The following is a 16,634-nucleotide window of genomic DNA, read 5'->3' as shown; positions in this document are numbered from 1 at the left end:
CTTCAGGAGGCCCCAGCAGGTGCGGGCACTTCTCTGGGAGCTGCGCGTGGCCCCACGCACAGAGCTGACGGCCCCCAGGGCTCTGGCCTAGTCGGGGTCAGAGGGTGACAGCCCCCATGATGAGAGGTCACGTCCACAGGACAATTCATGGGATGCCCCCGCTCTCCTCTAGGTATGGGTGCATCGCAGATGCGTGGGGTAATAATGACGTGGTCCTGCAGCGCTGGAAACTGTGAGTGACTCCGGCTCCTGCAGGAGGGCCTTCCCTCTCCAGGAGGGCACCGAGGGGGCTGTGGGGTGGGGTGGGCTGCACCCTCACCCCACACATCGGCAATTCCCGTGACAGGGTAAAGGTCTAAGGCCCCTTCGGGAAAAGAGCGAAGGAGAGCGGTGGATGGGGTGCGGGCTTGGTGGGAGGCACTGGGACCCCTCAGGGAGACCTTCTCCATCCCCCCCAACCCTCTCTCTGCCCCACACCTGGGACCCAGAGCAGAGGGGGTGGGAGCATCGCACTCCCCAATCTGGTGGCACCTGCACCCGGGGGCACAGCAGGTGCTCAGGACGGCCGGTGAGGGCTCCCGGACCAGGCGGCCCTCGCCCTGTGGGAGATGGGAGATTAGAGTCAGTGGAAGGACACCCCCAGGGGCCCCTCTGGAGGGAGGCAGCCCAGAGCCACAGGAGGGAAGGTGGCGGTCCTGGGCGGCTCCTGGCAAGGCCTGGTAGGACACAGAGCCCGAGCCCTCCTGCTTTGGAGCTTCCCAGAGTGACAGTGTGTGCAGTGAGGGCAATGACAGGCCAGACGCCCCCCCTCCCCCAGTCCCCGGACACCTGCCAGTGGACTCAAGGGGCAGGTGGGCAGGGACCAGGCTGAGGAGGGAGCCCAGCTTCCCCAGGAGAGACGCTGATGGTCACCCCGCTGGGCCTGGGCTCCCCACACAGAGGCTGCGTGCCAGCCCCTCCTCAGGGAGCAGGCCTGTGGCAGGCAGGACCGCCAGGTGGCAGGGGGACGAGGAGCAGGACTGGCCTCCGACACCCCGCGCGGGAGGCCGGGGCCCGGGTCCTGCAGGGCTTCCCCGGGACACCTGCATGTGACAGAGCCCTGTCTTCTGACGCCTGTGCCCGCCTGTCCCTCCCCAGGGCCATCTCCTTCATGATGGAAATATGGCTGAATTATTATGGGGACGACTTTCATCAGTTCCCAGAATTTCCGTCCCTTATGAAATTCTGCAATTGCTAAGACAGCACATGCCAGGCACAGATGTGCATCTCCGGGCCCTGCGTTACCTGAGGCAATTCAGACACCTCCAGGCCCATCCTTCTCTGTTGGTAACCAATGTATGTCCTTCTGGTCAACCTCTGCATGCAGAGGTGAAGAGACCCTCTTTGTGTGCTTCCTTTAGGTATAATGAGTTCTTCTGAAGAATGTGATGAGTTGAAATTGTATTTTCAAATCATGAAGCCAGAGCCTGTGCCAGACCTTCTACTACCTCTCATAGATTTGCTCTAATTCTAAATGTAAAATTAGGAGAAGTGGAAAAGGATAAGATAAGCCATTGCCTTTTTACCTCTGAGAATTGGATGCCATTTCTATGTAATTTTCTTCTGAGACAGCCATTGAGTTGGTTAGAAAAAGGCTTTTACTGATGAGATATTGTTCAGCATTCTTGTATCAATATTCTCAATTTAGCAACCAGAAAATTTTTCCTCAGGAAAGGAGTACTATGTGATGAAAACCCAGTATTCAGCATATTTTCCCCCATTTTTTGGAAGTGACATTTCACACACAGGTGCCAAAAGTGAATTGGGGTGGGGAGAGTGAGAAACTTTCAAATTTATAGTTATTACAGAAATCGTGGAAATTATGATCTGACTGGAAAGCAATCTTGTATCACCTCCCAAAGAATCATGGTCTTTTTTTCAATAAAAAGCAGACAAAAAATTGTTGTTTCCTGCCTTGTTAATGTTCTCCATTCTCACTGGTGTGAGGTGGGATCTCATGGTGGTTTTGATTTGTATTTCCCTGATGGCCAGTGATGTGGAGCATTTTCTCATGTGCTTGGTGGGCAGGTCTATGTCTTCCTCTGTGAGATTTCTGTTCATGTCTTTTGCTCATTTCTTGATTGGATGTGTTGTTTCTTTTCTTTTGAGTTTAATAAGTTCTTTATAGATCTTGGATACTAGCCCTTTATCTGGTGTATCATTTGCAAATATCTTCTCCCATTCTGTAGGTTGTCTTTCAGTTTTGCTGTGCAGAAGCTTCTTATCTTGATGAAGTCCCAACAGTTCATTTTTGCTTCTCTTTCCCTTGCCTTCATGGATGTATCTTGCAAGAAGTTGCTGTGGCCAAGTTCAAAAAGGGTGTTGCCTGTGTTCTCCTCTAGGATTTTGATGGAATCTTGTCTCTCATTTAGATCTTTCATCCATTTTGAGTTTATCTTTGTGTATGATGTAAGAGAATGATCCAGTTTCATTCTTCTGCCTATGGAAGTCCAGTGTTCCCAGCACCATTTATTGAAGAGACTGTCTTTTTTCCAGTGGGTAGTCTTTCCTGCTTTGTTGAATGTTAGTTAACCATAAAGTTCAGGGTCCACTTCTGGATTTTCTCTTTTGTTCCATTGATCTATGTGTCTGTTTTTGTGCCAGGACCACAGTGTCTTGATGACCACAGCTTTGTAGTACAACCTGAAATCTGGCATTGTGATGCCCCCAGCTATGGTTTTCTTTTTCAATAAATCCCTGGGTATTCGAAGTCTTTTCTGATTCCACACAAATCTTAAGATGATTTGTAGCAACTCTCTGAAGAAAGTCCATGGTATTTTGATAGGGATTGCATTGAACGTGTAAATTGCCCTGGGTAGCATTGGCATTTTCACAATATTAATTCTTCCAATCCATGAGCATGGAATATTTTTCCATCTCTTTGTGTCTTCCTCCATTTCTTTCAGAAGCGTTCTGTAGTTTTTAGGGTATAGATCCTTTACCTCTTTGGTTAGGTTGATTCCTAGGTATCTTATGCTTTTGGGTGCAATTGTAAATGGGATTGACTCCTCAATTTCTCTTTCTTCAGTCTCGTTGTTAGTGTACAGAAATGCCACTGACTTCTGGGCATTGATTTTGTATCCTGCCACACTGCCAAATTGCTGTATGAGTTCTAGCAATCTTGGGGTGGACTCTTTTGGGTTTTCTATGTAAAGTATCATGTCATCTGTGAAGAGGGAGAGTTTGAATTTTTCTTTGCCAATTGGAACGCCTTTTATTCCTTTTTGTTGCCTGATGGCTGAGGCTAGGACTTCTAGGGCTATGTTGAATAGCAGTGGTGAGAGTGGACATCCCTGTCCTCTTCCTGATCTTAGGGGAAAGGCTCCCAGTGCTTCCCCATTGGGAAAGCTGCTGTGGGCTTCTCGTAGATGGCTTTTAAGATGCTGAAGAATATTCCCTCTCTCCCTACACTCTGAAGAGTTTTGATCAGGAACGGATGCTGTATTTTGTCAAATGCTTTCTCTGTCTCTATAGAGAGGGTCAGATGGTTCTTCTTTTTTTCTCTTGCTGATATGGTTAGTCACATTGATTGTTTACGTGTGTTGAACCAGCATTGCATCCCGGGTATAAATCCCACTTGGTCATTTTGAATCATCTTCTTAATATATTGTTGGCTTCTATTGGCTAGTATCCTGTTGAGAATTTTTGCATCCATGTTCATCAGGGATATTGGTCTCTAATTCTCCTTCTGGGTGGGGTCTTTGTTGGGTTTTGGAATTAAGGTGATGCTGGCCTCATAGAAGAAGTTTGGAAGTACTCCATCTCTTTCTATCTTTTAAACAGCTGTAGTAGAATAGGTACGGTTTCTTCATTAAGCGTTTCATAGAATTCTCCAGGGAAGCCATCTGGCCCTGGACTTTTGTGTCTTTGGAGGGTTTTGATGACTGCTTCAATTTCCTCCCTGGTTATCGGCCTGTTCAGGTTTTCTATTTCTTCCTGTTCCAGTTTTGGTAGTTCGTGGTTTTCCAGAAATCTGTCCATTTCTTCTAGATTGCCTAATTTAATGGCGTATGGCTGCCCATAATAAGTTTTTAAAATCGTTTGTATTTCCTTGGTGTTGGTAGTGATCTCCCCTTTGTCATTCATGATTTTATTAATTTGAGTCTTTTCTCTCTTCTTTTTAATAAGGCTGGCTAATGTTTCATCTTATTAATTCTTTCAAAGAACCAACTCCTGGTTTTGTTGATCAGTCGCATAGTTCTGGTCTCTATTTCATTGAGTTCTGCTCACATCGTTTTTAACCCTCTTCTTCTGCTGGGTGTAGGATCTATTTGCTGTCTTTTCTCCAGCTCTCTGACAATTGGCTTTCTGACATTGAATTGTAATCCAGATTTTGTAACTCTGTGGGAGAGAGGACTGTTTCTGATTCTTTCTTTTGAGGTGAGGTTTTACTTGTAGTCATTTTGCTCAGTGCAGAGTGGCCAAAAACAAGTTGTATTGGGAAAAGGAGAAAAAGAGAGGAGAGAAAGAAGGAAAGAAAAGAGGAAAAGAAAAGAGAAAAAAGGAAGAAAAAAGAAAAAAAGAGAAAGAAAAAGGAATAAAGGGAAAAAAAGGTGGGGGAAGCAAACAGAAATCAAAAAGCAAAACAAAACAAAACAAAGAAAAGCAAAAAAAAACAAAAAAAAAAAACAAATAAACAAAACAAAACCACGGGGTAGTATCTTCTGATTCTGTGTACTTTAAGTCCCTTGACTTTCCCTGGAACTTGTCTGTCTAGCTGGTGTTCTGGGGAGGGGACTGTTGTGCTGATTCTCAGGTGTTAGCACTTGGGGGAGCTGCTCTGCCCCTGCCTGGTGCTCAGTGGGGGTTGTTTACCCCGTGAGGCTCCAGGAGCAACAGCCCCAGTGGCAGCGGCAGGTCTGGAGCCCTGGAGTCAGCTCCTGCAATAACTACAAAGCTCTCGGTCTGCAGGGCCTGGACGCTCCGGGGCGGGACAGGCTCGGGGCAGGAGCGTCCTCGCTGTCCTGGGCCTTCCCGGCCTCTGCCTGTCCCGGGGGGAGGCCGGATCCTGGGGTGTGTCCCGGCACCCTGTGCTGCGGGGCCTGCAGTGTTGGATTCGGGCTCCCACCTCGCAGCCCCCTCCGGGGAGCCTCTTCCTCCGCCCGAGCCGCCCCAAGCTGCTCCCGCCCCACAGCCCCCTCCACGGAGCCCCGCCCGAGCCCCCCCCACAAGCTGCTCCGGCCCTGCAGCCCGCTCCGCCGAGCCTCCTCCTTTGCCCGAGCCCCTCCGAGCTGCTTTGGGCACCGCCGTGCGCGCTGCAGCCCTTAGGGAGCTCGGTGCACTCTCCCGGGCGCAGGTGTCTGTTACTGTCCCAGGGAACCCGAGGGCATCCCCGCCCTCCCGGGTCCTGCTCCACCTCCCTGCGAGCCCCTTTCCACCCGGGAAGGTTGGTGCAGCTCCTGCTCCTCCGGGACGGGGCTCTCCTGCCCCGGGGACACTCGCCCCGGCCTCAGCCCGGCTCCACGCGGGCCCCTCCCTCTTGGAGGCCTTTGTTTCTTATTTCTTTTTCCCCGTCTTCCTACCTTGATAGAAGCACGAACTCTTCTCACTGTATCATTCCAGCTGGTCTCTCTTTAAATCTCAGGCCGAATTTGTAGATTTTCAGGATGATTTGAAGGTTATCTAGGTAATTTGGTGGGGACAGGTGATTTGGGGATCCTACTCTTCCGACATCTTGCCCCTCTTCTCGCACTTAACAATTTTAAAAATATACTTAGATTCTTGACTGTAGAAAATCATAATACTGATTAATATATGAGAGCCCACTCTCTAAATATGTCTCAATTACATGCTGATGAACATTTACTTATTTCCTGGTTATCACAGTTACAATGTTGATACACACTTCTACAGGTTAAATACCAAGAAATATAATCTATGAGCCATACGTCATATGTATATTCACTTTATTGAAAATTTATATTTTTGTTATTCAAATTTATATTTTATAAATGCTTTTGAAACACATTGCCACCAGCAGGATATTAGAGTTCTCTTTTCTTGGTATTCTCACCATCATTGATAGTACCTGACATACTAGTTTTTGTCTATTTTTTTGTCAAAAAAGTTTGCCTATTTTGGGGATATGTAGTCTTCACAGCTTCTTGCATTCCCATGATTAGTAAGGTGAGAACTAATATTTACATATTTTTTACCACTTTGATTCCTTCTGTTTAAATTATTTTTTAAATTTTATTGACATGATGGAGAGTTTTGTTTTCTAGATACATACAAGGCATTTTCCTCTCTTTAATAATATTTTTTTTAACAATTGGAAAACCAGAATTTTCAAGACAGGTATACTGTAAAAGGAAAGTGATAACCTCAAGCTAATATATTCAAGGCATATTATAATGGACATGGCACCAGGACCTATGAATTTCTGATCTGAATGTCAAAGTAGGCAATATCATCTGGTGACATGGGCTTGAAATCTGGGGGTTTTAGTTGGAGAGAGAGACTATGGTACATAAGTTGTAATGAAGAGTAAAGAATACACCTATTCATCACCATTGCCAGTGATTTGCAGAGAATTTTAAAGGAAGCGTCACAGCCTAACAGTCATAGAAAAGATTCAGGTTTCATGTGGGAAGAGATATGGAAGGAGTCATCATAATAAATTGATGAGATGTGGGTTCCAGAAAGTGTAGAGAAAAATTTTCCATATTTGGAGAGAGAGAGAATATAGGTTTGTGCTAGTGCTATGTCAGGATGGCATCCGTAAGAGCATGAGAAGCTGTGATTTTAAAGAAAGCCTAGGATTTTGGGATTTTTTGTTGTTGTTATTGATACAAATAGGCAAAAAAGGCATGGGAAGATGAGTTCTGGTCTCTTGAGATAATTTTTCTGAAAGTTTGAGTAGTGGGATAATTTGATACTGATGTAGGAAGGAGTTAGGGGCAGACAGGACTAGGCAGGGAAAGATAAGAAAGGTCCCAGAGTTAGACTCCTACCCATCCCAAGGAAACAGAGATAAGACAGTAAAAACAGAAAAAATAAACCTGGCTCCCTAGCTCCAAAATGTGAGGGAGTACCTCCCTTGAGTGGCTATTAAGTAATCACAGAAACCAGGCCATGAAGAAATATGTCATTAAGGGGTTATCAATAGTCCCTGCTCAAACCAAGATGCACAAGAATCTCAAGGCCATGGGCTACCTGACTAGGCTCACAGAAATCCCTGGTGTAGAGGAATATTATGTAGGAGATAGTCATGAGAAAGCAGAGAACACCTTGTTTGGGCTCATGATATTTATAAGAACATCTTGTCAGTTATTATGATGGTTACCAGTCCACCATGTTTGTTCTAAATATCCACCTTGATATTGACAAGAAATTCACCAAGTTCCCTGATCAGTTTCCTATAAAAGACAGACCGTAAAAGCCCTCAGGGGCAACCCTGTCAGGACCCCTCTCACTCCTGAGAGCTCTCTGTTCTCTGCTTAATAAACTACCGCTTTGCCCACTCTCTGTCATCTCTGAGATTCATGCTTCGATTCCATGAGACAAGAACCAGGCTCTCTCATATCAATAGGGAGGAGGAAAATTTTCAGGAGTAAGGAGAATGCTGTGAATCCCTCCTTTCTAGATAATAGCAATACAAGACCCAATGGACGGTTTTGTGAAGACAACACAAGAGCTTAGCCCCCCTTCTTCATTCCTATTGTGAAAAAGGAAGCTACAAAACTAGATCCTAAGTGGAACACATTTATATACAAGAATTGTTGATAAAAAAGTATTACAAAGAGATTTTCTATAAATGATTACAGTGGAGAAGATATTGAGAACACCCTAGATATAATTTTGTTTACTAGATAGTTATGATCTGGGAACCAACCCAGGGTATAGCATCTCAGGTTTGGTTCATTTTGGAGGTGCAACCAGTCCAAATATCTTTCAACCAATCACCCCACATCATTGTAAATCAAGCCAGTCTGGAGGATTGTTCTCTTCTGTTGACTTTTTGCCAAATGAAATAATGCACTGCAGGAATGAATCAGGTAATGAATATTTTCTCAGGATTAATAAAGCATGTAGTAGTATGTCCTGCTTTGTGTCACTGTTTATTTGGGGTGCAATATGAGGAAAAAATCTTACAAATACTATCAGTAATCAATTTTAAAGGTTTTCTTGTATCTAAAAAGAAAACTGATGGAGATCTTTCAACCAGCATACACACACGCACACAAACTGTAATAGACTAACAACATGATTTGGGTGGAATCTTACAAATCTGATGAAGACACCACCAGGGATATCTTTTCAGCCCTTCTTGACTTTCAGGTAAGAAATAAAATTCCACTATTATATGGATCTTCCATGTCATTAAAGCAAAGGCAAAAAGGCGGTGAATCAGGTGATTCTCTACCCAGTTAGAAAATGCAGGCAGAAAAAAAAAAAAAAAAAAAAAAAAGAAAATGCAGGCAGCAGAAGCACAGTGGTTTGTGGTCTCGAAGAACAAGATGGAGCAAATATAAATCCCAGACTTCAGCTGCTTCAGTTAATTTAGAATTGCACTTTTCTGATGTTTTCTTTCTTCCTTCTCTCTTTTCTGTTTGTCTCATCTCCCTGTCTTAATCTCGTTCACAATTTACACACACACAAAGAAGTATAAAGACACATGGAACTCATCACAGTTTTTGTTACCGTTCACAACACAGATGCTTTATAGATTTGGGTGCTAAACTAGGTAAAGTCACAGAAATCTATATGATCAAGGATACCTAATGAATTAAGCCTGGAAAGATAACAAGCACAAGTATTTGGGTTTTCCAAAACATCCCAGAAAGAAATTTATTTTATTTCTCCTCTTTTTAAAATCTGTATAAAATCCATCAGTTTTCTTTTAAGTGGCACTCTGTCAGTGAGTTATGAATCCTTTATTAGAGTCCATTTTATGTCGAACCAATGGTAAATGTGGAAGATTGCTAATAGAGAAAAATTGATCAAAATATCTGAAATCTTAGGATCTAATTTGGTTAATATTTTTAATCAAATGGGGTATTAATTATAAGCCTTTTTGAACATAAAATTAAGACCATAAAACCAGTCTCTTATAATCTAGATTATGATAAAGTGTAAATGTGAGGGGTGTTAAATTTTACCTTTCATATAAAAATATACGAATATCATATATTTTATGTGGTTTAAAAACCCAGAAGGAACAGCATTACCTAGAAGCTACCAAAACGTATTTCGGGGATCCCTGGGTGGCGCAGCGGTTTGGCGCCTGCCTTTGGCCCAGGGCGCAATCCTGGAGACCCGGGATCGAATCCCACATTGGGCTCCCGGTGCATGGAGCCTGCTTCTCCCTCTGCCTGTGTCTCTGCCTCTCTCTCTCTCTCTGTGTGTGTGTGTGTGTGACGGTCATAAAAAAAAACAACCGTATATATTTTTCTGATATTCCGTTGTTCGAGGAAACAACAGAATTAATATTACCTAAGAATTTGCTAGACATCCAGCCTTGGGATCTAACCCAGCTGTACTGAATAAGATCTGCATTTTAATAAGATACCCAGGTGATTTGTTTTCACATTACCATTTGGGAAGCACTGTCCTAGAACATGCAGAAGAACACCTGAATTGCATTAGAGAGAAATAAATGGAGTATTTCAATGATGCTTTCTAAGTATATCCTTACTTCCTTGTGTTTTTAATGAAACTGAACAGTTGCTTTTTTTCTGTCAAGATCATATCCCTGAGAAACTATGATACTACTGACCTCATAGTACAAAATAACTTACAAAAGTGTCTAAGGAAAATGTGACTCAATTTGTTCTTATAACCATTCAGCCATATGCATGTTAACCAAACTGCCTCCCCCCTTATGAATAGAAAATGACAATCAAGATAAATTGTCACTTCCTCAGAATGAACACTAATAACAGTTTCTTAAAAGTCTGACTTGGAAGAAGACTATACTTTCTAGGTCCTCAAAGTCTTTCTTGTAGTAATAACTCACCACACTGTCTTCATTTTTTTTTCTTTAAGCACACTATATTTAAATGGCTAGAAAGATTTAATTTAATCCTTAAAAACTTCGTGTACAAATTTTTAGAGAGAAATCAAGGTCCAGATAAAGTGAGTAGAGTTGCTATATATTTGAAGGCTTGAAAATATTGATTGTTACAGTCAAATGTAGAGTGTATACACACACACACTTTAAGAGTAATATTCATTTCACTTATTTATTTCATTTATATTATGACCTATTAGGTAAGAGTACTGAAATCCAGTGATTTGAGGAATGTAGTTTCAATATTTCATTACCAATTATGTTAAAAAGATAATGGATATGGAGTATAAATATAAATATAGCTGTAACAGGCTCTTTTTACAATTTTAATGGTCCTTATCTAATTAACCATTTGCATTATATTTTCCTTATCTATATCACAACTCTGTAATTTATGAGAGTTTCTGTTATGCCAATAGAACAACTACCTAACAACTTTATCATGCCTCCCTAAACATGTTATGATGCCTTAATTCAATATCCCTGCTGTACCCAGTCGTTGTCAAAGATGACATGCTACTTTATACCTTTGATGAAATTTCAGACTAACAGAGCTTTGCCACAGAGAGAAAAATAAAAGATGTCATTTCTAAATTTAGGTGGCAGTATAAACCTTGGTTGAGGTTGGCAAGATCATGGCAAAGAAGGCTAATTGTCACAATAATCAGTAAAGTTAGGAGAAAAAGTGGTCTGTGCTATTAAAAACAAAAATAAAAACAAAGAAAAATATCTGGCAGTATTTGTAATGAATTTATTGATATATTTATCTGGGATCTCTCTGAAAGCTTTGCTTCACATTCCCTAAAGTGCATACATTATCAGTTACTCTAGTGTTCTTAATTTTATACTCTCAGAAAAAATAATACTCTCAGGCTTATATCTGATAATCAGTAAGATTTCAAAAATTTTTTTTAATTTTTATTTATTTATGATAGTCACAGAGAGGGAGAGAAAGAGAGAGAGAGAGAAAGAGAGGCAGAGACATAGGCAGAGGGAGAAGCAGGCTCCATGCACCGGGAGCCCGACCTGGGATTCGATCCCGGGTCTCCAGGATCGTGCCCTGGGCCAAAGGCAGGCGCCAAACCGCTGCGTCACCCAGGGATCCCAGATTTCAAAATTTTTGTTCAAAATTTTAAACCATGATTATTTGAAGATATTTTTCATATAAGGGAAAAAATTATAGCTGGAGTTTTAAAAATATATCTTTGATGATGCACCCTAAAGTTCAGTTAGAATTATTGCAATGACTTAAAAGCAAAGAAATGTTGATTTACAGTTATGCAATAGACATACCTCTTTTCTAAAATTTAAGTTATATAAGTTTATTATAAGCATTTACTTATTCACATTCAAGCTTATATTCTTATAAAATGGAAAATGTAGATTTAAAAAATAATCAAACAGAATTTTGAGTGATAAACTAAGCTCCAGTTTTCAAACTAAGATCTTAATTTAAATAAGCTGGTTTAGTAAGGTAAAATAGTGTTAAAAATTATTCTAAAAATGTTGTTAGATGGCAGGTGTTAAAAATCACTTATTCTCTCAGTAGGAATTTTTTTAAAAGGTTGTATTTCAGAAGAAATAGTCATTACTAAATATGTATTTATATGTTGGAAAGGAAAAACTTACACATAGAAGACAGTTATTATGGGTTACATAGTATTCTTATAAACTTAGATGAACTAATTTATCTATAAGGGGTTTTTGGTTTATTTATTTCTATAATGTAAGTGAACACTAGATTATTTGCCTTCTGAAACTTGTCTAAATAAGCAACAATCACAGACACCTATATAGCAGTGTGATTTTACTTCACATCCAGCATGTTCCTACATCGCCTGGAAGCAAGGGTTTTGACAGAGTAAATGGAGTAGTAACTTTCTGAGAAAGAGAAAAATCGATGAATCTGTATTCAGCAGGAGCACCCTGCTGGTCTCAGCTGTCCAATGCTGAGCTATAAGTTTCCTTATTGATACACAGGGGCGACTCCATTTACTTTTTTAAAAAGTGCTCCCTCTAGATAACAATAAAAGAAAGATAACAAGTATCAATATTGTAGGAAGTTCCCTGTACAAGCTCTCTGGTAAACAGAAAAAAAATAGATCAAGCTTTTCTGGAGTTCAGTGTTTGTACAGAATGAGTTCAGGATGATACACTCAGTGCCGTAACTCTATTAGCCATATCTAGGAAATTTTCCTGAGTGCCACTTTAAGTATATTGTGTTCTTTATTTCTGGCACTTACGATTAACATAAAATCTGAATGTAGCCTTCCACAGTTTCATCTTACATTTTTTTTCCTACACAGATAGGTTAATACGTGATATAGCCAAGGCTGTATGAGATTAAAATAATTTCTACTTCAGTTTTAATAGAGGAAACAATATCATGTAGAAAATCTTTGGGGATATTTCTAGAGGGAAATAAGAACGTGCATATCAATTTTGATCCAGGTTTGCCACAATATCCCTACTCACAGAATAAATATTTATATAGTCACTATTAGAAGATAACACATAAAGAAGGTATCTCTAACTACTCCTATATCTCCACTTGCAGTCTTGGGCCATTCTATCTTCTCATTATTCTGTTGGGACTATGCATGTTATCCTTGCTCATCCCAGCTTTATTTGCAATGCCTCTTATCTCTTGCCAAGCATAGCTCTGATTTCTGCGCACCTTCCTATTTGGGCAAGACATTAAAGGTTCTTATCATTTCCATTTCAAAGTGATCTTAGGGAAGTAGAAGAACTCAGAGTTCAGCTCTTAACAGGATGATACCCTTTGAAATAACCATTCCAATATTGTCCTTGAAATAACATCTGTAGCTTGCCATCAATGTTTTCTTTTCCCAATTCTGCTGTGGCTTTTACTCCTGCTAAATCATATAAAAAATAACTAACAGTTTTTTGTTTCCTCTAGAATATGTCCGTTAAGCTAATTGAAGAATTGTCTTAATGTTGCCTGCAGGCATTCATAAATGTTATATAAAATGTACCATCATCATTTGCTAAATGACTGAGAGTACACAGGATTGGCAAAATAGCTTTGCAGTCACACATTGGCTTCATTTGATGTTTTCTAATCACACATTTTTTTTAACATTCTGCATTACTTTAATCTTTAATACCAAATCTACAAATGTGAATTCATGGAGACCCTCCACTACACTATGTTTTGGCAAATAATTATTGTTTTCAATGCCTAATAGCATTATGGGCTAAAAGATCACTATATTTTACCTGTTAGAAATTACAGTTTAATAGACAATGTGCATGAAAAGCAGCATTAATTTTTAGCAATTCTATTATTGTTCGATTAAACACTAAAACTTAAATTTTCAAATAAACACTTATCTCTAGATTCCTCCTTCAATATAGCAAAAAATTAATAATATTGCAGGGACTTTTGGAACCAACTCTTTATTCAAGATATAAATCTCTCAAAAAGAATTTATTAAGAAATGTCTTTGCTAGGTGATTAAAAAGTAAATTAGAAAAATAAAAAAGCAAAATTATTTCAAGTGGACAATACCAATATTCTTGTCATCAAATGCTTATTCTCCTTTTCTTACTTAGAGATACAATTCCTGATATCTAGCATGACACCTAGCCACTTGTGCAATAGAGGTAAGTGGATTTGAAGGGAGGGATTATTGTCATTATCCCAAAATGAAAGCATCGATAGTTAAAGGACATTGTCCTTAGCCTGGAGTTTGGGGGATGGACAGGTGGGAGACAACAGAAACAATAAGCCAAAACAATAGGTATAAGAAAAATTCCCAATATTGTAAATAAAATGATCAACCTATAAAAGCATTTTTTTCTAATGGTCAACTAGTAAAAGGAACAAAAGCTAAGATATTATTAATGATTAACAGCAAACCAAAAGAGGAACTAAATAGCTGGAAAGTCTGGAGAAAGTGGCTGCAGCAAAGATGCTTGTCATTTATGCTTCGTGGCATTCAGATAATATTATACAAGGTCAAGATTCCACAAGCTACAAAACAAATGCAATATTAATAAAAATCCAGAAACCTTCTTAGGCAAATTGCTGAACCTTATAATATTTATGTATTTATAAATTTATGTATTTATAACATTTATAAACATGTGTATGTTATAGGATATCTTATACTAAAGATCTTGAAGGTGAATCAGGCTGTAAAAACAAAGAATGGGGGAAAGTCTTTCCCTGGGTGTTATGAAGACATTATTATAGTCATAGTAATAAAAATAGTGTGGAATTTTCACAAGAACAGACAATCTGACCCATCTGCAAAATGGGAAAATTCAGAGATAGAATCAACTATTGAATTAGGTACCATAAAGAAAGAGAGAAAAGATAGTCTAGTAAAAGAGAGAAAAACTGTCAAACCATTTGAAAAAAAATAATAATACTGCTTCCCTACCTAAAATGATATAATTTACAGAGAAAAAAATTAAATGTAGTAAATGTGTGATGAGATACTCAACATCATTGGTCATCAGGAACATTAACAATAAAACAATAATTAAGTATTATTCTCCTCCTGTTAGTTTGGGACAAATTGGGAAGCTCGTTGGTGTCAAGTGTTGGCCCTGCTCTAGTGAAATGGAAACCTTCTGCACTACTGTTTAGTTCTGTAGACTGATTATTCTAGAAAGCAATCTCTCTTATCTCATAGTTATGGAAATTCATAATTCATTTCATCATCATAATTTTCTACTAAGTTTTGCTATGGTCATGAACTGCCTTCGAATTTCAGTGGCTCACAGTAACAGACCTATCCTTTTAGGCTTCCTTCCTTTCTTGGATATGTACTACATACCTATATAAATTAATTATAAATTTTAAAGGAATTATTTATTTATGGGGCACCGGGGTAGCTCAGTTAAGTGTCTGCCTTCAGCTCAGGTCATGATCCCAGGGTCCTGGGATCCAGCCTATGCCAGGCTCCTTGCTCAGTACAGAGTCTGCTTCTTCTTCTGCCCCTCCTCCTACTCATGCTCTCTCTCTCTCTCTTTCTAAAATAAATCTATTTATTTATTTGAGAGAGAGAGCACAAGCAAGAAGTCCAGAGGAAGAGAGAGAGAGAGAATCTCACGCTTCACTCAGTGTACAGCCCAACGTGAGGCCTAATCTCATGACTCTAATATCATAACCTGAGCTGAAACCAAGAGTCAGATGCCTGACTGAGCCATCCGTGTGCCTCAAATTCTCACTTCTTAATTAGGGTTGTAAAATTACTACAATTTCCACTCTGATCTGTGTTTGATACATGCTTTATTTTATTTATTTTCTTCTAATTAGCAGTATCTTCTCCCCCACAAGTCATTTTTGAGTCTGTTTCACAAAATCATGTTTTTCACTTCATTAGCACTTTCCTAAATCACACCAACAAAAATTCAGGCCCAGAAGCTGGTACTAACCTTTTTGTTTTTTCCTATTTCAATGTACCTTATAGGCTGCTCTTAATTTTGTTCTAATAGAAAGCAGATCTCACCATCTGACCCAAATACAGACCAACATGTGCTCAATGAAGTTAAAAGTATCTTGCCCAATAATCAAAGCACTTTATCCAATACTAAATTCACTTTTACATTTTTTTTGACTCACCAGCCAGATCTGGCTTTGAATTTCAGGTCTATAACTCACTAGATGTATAAACTTGTAAAGTTACTTAATCTCACTTGTCCTCTGAAAATGAGAATAATAATATAACCTACTTTACACAATTGTGTAAGAATTAATATATGTAAAGTGTTAATCGTATCTATCACAAAGCAAGTATTAAAAGGATTATCTACCACTAATAATACATATTGCTAATATTATTATTCTATCCTATTATGTGCTGCAGCCAAATAAAGCATTTCTTCCCCCAGAACATCTCCTAAAAAGTCCTTTTCTTGTGTATTTGTCCATGGATATTCTTACAGATAATATCTTCATGTCCTTGTTTGCTTAACCATGATCTGACCTTTACTCAATGAGAACCTCTTCCCAGGAAAATTCTCAACACCTTGGGTCAGAAATAATCTCTACCTCCAAATTTCCCATTGAAAGCCACACATTTAATAGGACAATCATTTATCTGCTTTTTTTTTTTGTAGAGACCATATTTATTTGTGTCCCTCAGTAGAATGTAAATTTCTGTATTTGGAGAATATGTCAGCAGTTTGATATTTTTAATTCCCAGTGTTTAGTACAGTGCTTTGAACAACATAAATGCTCAAAAAATACTTACTGATTTAAATTTCAATTATACAAACAAGATGTAGCAATTATCAATCTCAAATTAGTTTCAAACTTTCTTTATATCTTATTATAATGATGAAATGCTCCTATGTGTGTGTATTTGCAACCTTACCAATATTCTAAGAAATGTGATTTTTCCTATTATTAGTCATAATTTCAATATGCCACATTTTCCATTTTTACATGTCAGGTAGGTGACAGTTTCCTTCACTCATGACTCTTCCTTTACAATTCCTTTATCTCATATAGTGAATTATTCATAAATATGAAAATCTGATCAATAAAATTTAGTGCTAAAGTATGGTAAGAGGCAGTATTTTTCAATGTTCAGACTAGTAATAAAAT

General features: G+C 39.3%; 1 long non-coding RNA gene across 1 annotated transcript in view; it reads right to left on the bottom strand.

Moving 5' to 3' along the window:
* Window positions 1-1,495: 1,495 nt before the first annotated feature.
* The window catches only part of LOC140604596 (uncharacterized), a 45,797-nt gene continuing 30,658 nt past the window's right edge, over window positions 1,496-16,634 (bottom strand). The window contains exons 3-4 of the long non-coding RNA XR_012007414.1: window positions 5,562-5,661; window positions 1,496-4,380 (exon numbers count right to left, since the gene is read on the bottom strand). This is a non-coding gene — a long non-coding RNA (uncharacterized lncRNA). The remainder of the gene's footprint in view (window positions 4,381-5,561; window positions 5,662-16,634) is intronic.

Source organism: Canis lupus, chromosome 15 (genome assembly GCF_048164855.1).
Source record: "Canis lupus baileyi chromosome 15, mCanLup2.hap1, whole genome shotgun sequence".
Taxonomy (NCBI): Eukaryota; Metazoa; Chordata; class Mammalia; order Carnivora; family Canidae; genus Canis; species Canis lupus.
This window is presented reverse-complemented; position numbering and strand designations above follow the sequence as displayed.